This window comes from Salvia miltiorrhiza, chromosome 7 (assembly GCF_028751815.1).
Source record: "Salvia miltiorrhiza cultivar Shanhuang (shh) chromosome 7, IMPLAD_Smil_shh, whole genome shotgun sequence".
Taxonomy (NCBI): Eukaryota; Viridiplantae; Streptophyta; class Magnoliopsida; order Lamiales; family Lamiaceae; genus Salvia; species Salvia miltiorrhiza.
Window position 1 is genome coordinate 45,265,880 of NC_080393.1, and position 5,941 is coordinate 45,271,820.

General features: G+C 37.4%; 1 non-coding gene across 1 annotated transcript; it reads left to right on the top strand.

The window, feature by feature from the left end:
- The first annotated feature begins 3,564 nt into the window (after positions 1–3,564).
- LOC130996474 (small nucleolar RNA R71) lies at positions 3,565–3,671 on the top strand. The gene has a single exon (XR_009092644.1). It is a non-coding gene; the product is annotated as a small nucleolar RNA R71 (small nucleolar RNA).
- Positions 3,672–5,941: the final 2,270 nt, after the last annotated feature.

Here is a 5,941-nt window from a genome sequence, read left to right on the forward strand (position 1 = left end):
GAAATCACCATTCCTCTGCATTGGTAGAGAAATCATTTGGTAGAGAAATCACCATTCCTCTGCATTGGTAGAGAAATCATTTGGTAGAGAAACCACCATTCCTCTACATTGGTAGAGAAACCATTGGTAGAGAAATCATTGGTAGAGAAATCATTTGGTAGAGAAATCATCATTCCTCTGCATTGGTAGAGAAATCATTTGGTAGAGAAATCACCATTCCTCTGCATTGGTAGAGAAATCATTTGGTAGAGAAATCACCATTCCTCTACTTGGTAGAGAAATCACCTTTCCTCTGCATTGGTAGAGAAATCACCATTTCTCTGCTCTGGTGCGGAACTAACTTTAGAGAGAGAGAAGTCAAAGCAAGTGGATAAGCATAGTTATCGGATAAGATATTTTATGCAAGTGGATAATTAAGCATGTGTTATTTATCCAATACTTGATGGCTAAGTAAATGGGGTTATATATATATATGTATAACACCTTTCTCTTTCATCCCCCATAACAGACGTCCCTTTCCTCTCTCTCCTCTCTCTCCTCTCTCGACTGTCATTACCAACGCCATTGATGAGCTGGTAAAAAGCTTCGTAAGCTACGTGTATTCCATAACCACCGATTAAATCTAGCTGAAAACACTTGTATATCCATAGAACAAAATCTGGGTTGAAGGTTCGAGCTAGGAATCAAGAAGGTGGAATTATACTTTTCGTTACAGATTATAAGAGTAAGCTTCTAAGCACATGAATTTACTTATATCTAAGCTTTATGAGCATGAAAATGGAGGATCAAAGCATGAAAACAACTCTTAATCCAAGATTGGTAATTTTCGAAGATTACTAGGGTTGGAAGTCTTCTAAAATTTTTGTCGTCTTCTAACTTTAAGATGGAAAGTATATGCATGCTATTAAGATGTTATTTGTTGGTCATTGAATGAAAAGCATGATTTGATTTTAAGATATGGTATATAAAGGTGTTAGGTTGTGTGATGATTGGAAGATAAGATTCATGAAGAGAGTGAGGATTTGAGTATGAAATGAGCCTATGAGATTGAAGTTATGATTGTTGATGGATTAAAATGATGATTAGAAATGTTTGATAATGATTATGATGAATTGGGTTGACAAGAAAATAGAGTATGCTTGGCTATACGTTTAGGATGGACTAGTTGATGAGTTAATTGGCTAGCTTTTAAGCTACTGACTTGATTGTTTTCGACGGGGTTTTTGATACCCAAAAATCTTGACAATTTTATGGTGAACATATATAAGTGTTAGGAACGTTCATGTAAAATTTGAGATCATTTGAACATCGTCTGATAACCTTTTAAATTATGAGTCTCCAACTGCAACTGTCTACCGAAAGTGTGAAAGAAACAGATACTAGAATCACTTTTCCAGTAGTTTTTCATGAGTTTATGGTTTCTATATTTTTATATGAACAAGATGAACATGTTAGATAGCTACCCATAAAAGTTTAAGTCTTTTTGACAAGATCTACTATTTTTCTAAAATCAAAACTTTCAGTTGCACAAAACTGTCGAATATGGTAGACTGTAGGAAAATGATCATATCTCCTAAACCACATAGATTTTTGCAACCTACTTTTTTTTAAATGAAACTAGACGTTAAGAGGTTTCAAATGACATGAGTCCCAAACCCAGGAGAGTTCCGAGGTAAAGCAGTTTATTACTTGAAGTTGGGACAGAGTATATGAAGTCAAGTATGGTCTTTCACTAATTACACCTACTTTGATCTAGTAAATTGCATGTGTTAATGGTGATAACTATACACCTTAGTAATTCATAAAAAGGCTAATGGAGTATATATATATGTTTATATATGTAAATAGATGTAATACTTTTCCGAGATAAATGTACTTAACCAAATTCGGTTCTCTTGAGAGATTTAACCACATGGTGAAGTCATTAAGCATTATGCGAATTATCAGATATTTGTTAAAGAATGTGTTATAACCTCACAACTTTAGTATGTGATTGATAGATGGGTTTGAGTATTAATTATGGTCTGGGCTGACCATAGATAAATTAATTTATTTGAGGCCCATCTTTATTCCTTGTATCTGGTCCCTGGACTGGCCCACTGTCTCCTAGCCCAAGTAGGGCTAGAAATCGCCCCACACACCAAAACTGGCGCCCCCTGTTTGTTCTGTATTATAAATACAACTGTCAGCTCTCAAGAAACACACACTGATAATTATTAGGGTTTTGAGAGCTGTAGGAGGCGCAGGAACGTGTAGGAGATTTCTAGCTTGGGACTTTCATAGCTCGTTGTCCATCCAACGGTGAAAGCTGAGCGGGATACAGTTCAGAAGATCAAGACTGGAGTCTTTCGACACGATCATCAACGACCTCTGCATTCGCTTCACAAGTAAGTAATTCCTAACACCTATGTGCAGCTGTTAAATTCATAGGTGCATGTTTAAGATTAATCGTTATATGATAAATTAATAATAATCCAAGAAACGATCATTGGGCAAACAGAACGTTAATTCAATTTAATATTCCTTCAATTATCTACATAAAATGCAAGATAAACCACATCACCGATGACACGAGAGCGATTGACACGAGATGCTTCTCTCCCTCCCTCACGTAACCTTCAGGTTGTTGCACATGGTTGTCCTTACCTTTTTCAAGGTAATATATATGACATCCATTTGCCAGACCTCGATGGTTTAAGTGAGCTGCTATGGGTAAAATGATCCGAATGTTCTGAGCATGACACTGGCGAAAATATCATCATAACCTATACCCTTACACTGGGCATAACCTTTCGTCACCAGTCTAGCTTCGAAAGCTACGACCTTGCTCATTCGGGCCTGTCATTATCTTGTATACTCACTTACAACCTAAGGCTTTACTGCCTCCTGGTAGCAAGATTCGGACCAACTTGATTCTCTAACATTTGCACTTGTTTGGACAGTGCTGAAAAGTTTTGCTCCATGTTGAACATTTTGGTTCCCAAGTTTGCCGAGTTTGTCTCCATCCCGGTGACCTTCACCAAAACTTGCTTCATCATTTCCTCTATTGAATCTTTCTTTGGCTCATTGATGACTCCCCCACTAGAAACAGAAAATCCAGGTGGAGGCTGCAAAGCATTGTTGGGATTTGAATAGGAAAAATTTGGATGATTCCTATTATTTAGATGATACGGTGGATTTCCGCCCTGATGTCCTTAATAGTTTGGTCTATTGAATTGGTACTGTCGCTGGATGTAATTAGCATCTTCCAACTGTGACACATCAGGTAAACTCGGCTGCTGAGGAATTTTAGCTAGCAGTGTCTTTCTCTCCAACTCATACTGCTTTTGAAGAGCTTCATATTTCTCCTTAAAATCATCTCTCTCCTCATTCACAGCTGCAATTCTTCTCGTGGAATTTCTGTCATTCGGCCATTGGTAACTGTTGGAGGCCATCTCTTCTATCACACGATACGCCTCCTTTGTATTTCTATGGAGAAGACATCCACCTGCAGTAGCATCCACCATACTCTTTGTTAGACCAGTCAAACCATTATAAAAGTGAATGATTTGCTGATCCTCTGTGAAACCATGTTGTGGGCATTTCCTGAGCAGCTCACGAAATCTTTCCCAGGCATCATGAATGGTCTCATCTCCTAGCTGGGAAAAATGAGAAATCTCTGCAATGATTTTCTGAGCTTTAGAGGCAGGAAAGTATTTTGCCAAGAAAGCTCTACACAAATCCTCCCATCCAGTAATAGCACCTCTGTCCAAACACTTGAACCATTCCTTTGCTCTATCTCTGAGAGAGAATCCAAACATCTTCATTCTGGTGGCACTCCATTCTGCTTAATAGTGTCGCAGATATCTAGAAACTGAGTGATGTGGACATGCGGATTTTCATCAGCCATTCCACTAAACTGTTCAGCTTGCACCATGTTTATCAATCCCGGCTTCAGTTCGAACGTGGTAGCCTGCACAGTTGGTCCCCATCTGCCTCCTTGAAATTGATCAACCCTAGGCTGATACATGTGATTCAGTGGTGGCTCTGTTGGAGGAGCCCGGTTGCGCTCTCTTTCTTCATCTAGTTGCCTCTGAAGGTTTGTCACGACTTGCACAAGAGTTTGAAGGTCCATGTTATTCTCTGCCATTGCTTGCTTTTTCTTTTCGCGGTTGTCTCTTTTGTACTGTTTTTCGATTTCCAAGTTCAAAGGTACTAGATGTTCCTTTCCTTTGGATATCGTGATCATGCACGCCTGAGACAACAAACAAAAACAGAAATTTAAAAACTAAAAAAAAAAAAAAAATTAAAACTTATAACGCCTGAAATAATGCTTAAGTCTAATCAGAAATATTAAAGTTAATTCTAAATAGTCCCCGGCAACGGCGCCAAAAAGTTGATCACTAAATTATTATCAACAAATTACCGCAACTAACACGGTGCAATTGCAGCACAAAATCAGTAACCGAGTATCGTATCCACAGGGACTATTATAACGAATTACTCTAAGTAATCCTAATTAAACTATAGTAATATTCAGGCAACGAAAGGTAGAGATTGGTTGACGTAAATTAAAACGCAAATAAAAACTAATAAAAATACGTAGATAAATTCAAATATGGAAAACTCTGACCCTAGGGATGTATTTTCACCAATCAACTACATGCATTCAACCTATTGATTCAATTACCAATTTTAATCCAACCCTGATGAAAGATCACTATATTATCCACAAGCGTCTCTAACGACCACCTATGAACGTAGATTAATTAATCCCTTTTCACATTCAAGACTCCAAGGAATAAATTAACTCACAATAGCACATAAAGAATAGCTTCCTATAGCTTCACCTATGGCATTCAAGACTCAAGGCTAACACTATATCATGCATTCCTGAATCGGCTGAACAATTATCGCATTCAAGACTCAAACTGAACAGCTAGACATGTAAATCATTGATCAGATAATTCACAAGAGATTAAGCACCAGGAATCATGAATCATAAGTTGGAGGGCAAATTGATATCAATAAATCAAAAACACATAATCAATCAGCTATATACAAACCCTAGGTTCAGATTAAAAAACTAGCCAGACATAATAAAATCAAACATAAACATAATTAAATTGAACGCAATTGTAAAAACAAATTGTATAAAAACCGAATTAAAACGATTGTAGCGGCTTGAATCTTCAATCTTGATCCAAGCCTTGAAAACTGGAAAGCTAAAAAGTTCTAAAGCTATAAAACTGAAATATGAAAGTTTGGAACTGAAAACGCCAATTTTCGGCGGTCGCCGTTTAGGTCGTCGAATTTTTACTGCTGCGCGCGACGTTTTTTGGTTTGGCCATATCTTCCTCGTCCGAACTCGGATTTACGAACCGTTTGCGCTCACGAACTCGTATCGAGACGATCTACAACTTCTATTTCAGAATACTGTTCCAAATTCGAACTCAATAAATCTGCAAATTCCTTCAAAGTTCGAGTAAGAATCATGTTTCACAAGATAAAGCAAATTAAGCACAAAACAATCATCCAACTCTCAATTTCCTATAAAATTAACATCATATGAACATTAAAAACCATGGAAATATGAGTGTTATCAACTCCCGCAAACTTAAGGCATTGTTCGTCCTCGAATAATGAGAAGAACACAATCAAAAACACGAATGGGTAAGAAATCTAGATCATCGATGCCTCCGAAAAATAAAGAATGATAGAATTCTCAAATCCTCAACAATTAAGCATAAAATTCACCAACAAACACAACCTATAGCAAAATCAACCTTGACATTCCAAACAATTGAATCTCACAAGGTATGTGTATCACTTAACTCTCAATTGATGGAACGGGACGTGTATACTCTCATCGAATTCAATGCAATGCAGATCTCTTACCATAGGCTTGCCAATCGTCTACAATCTCCATCGCTAAAAGTGTGCCAGGACTAAGATCAAAAAG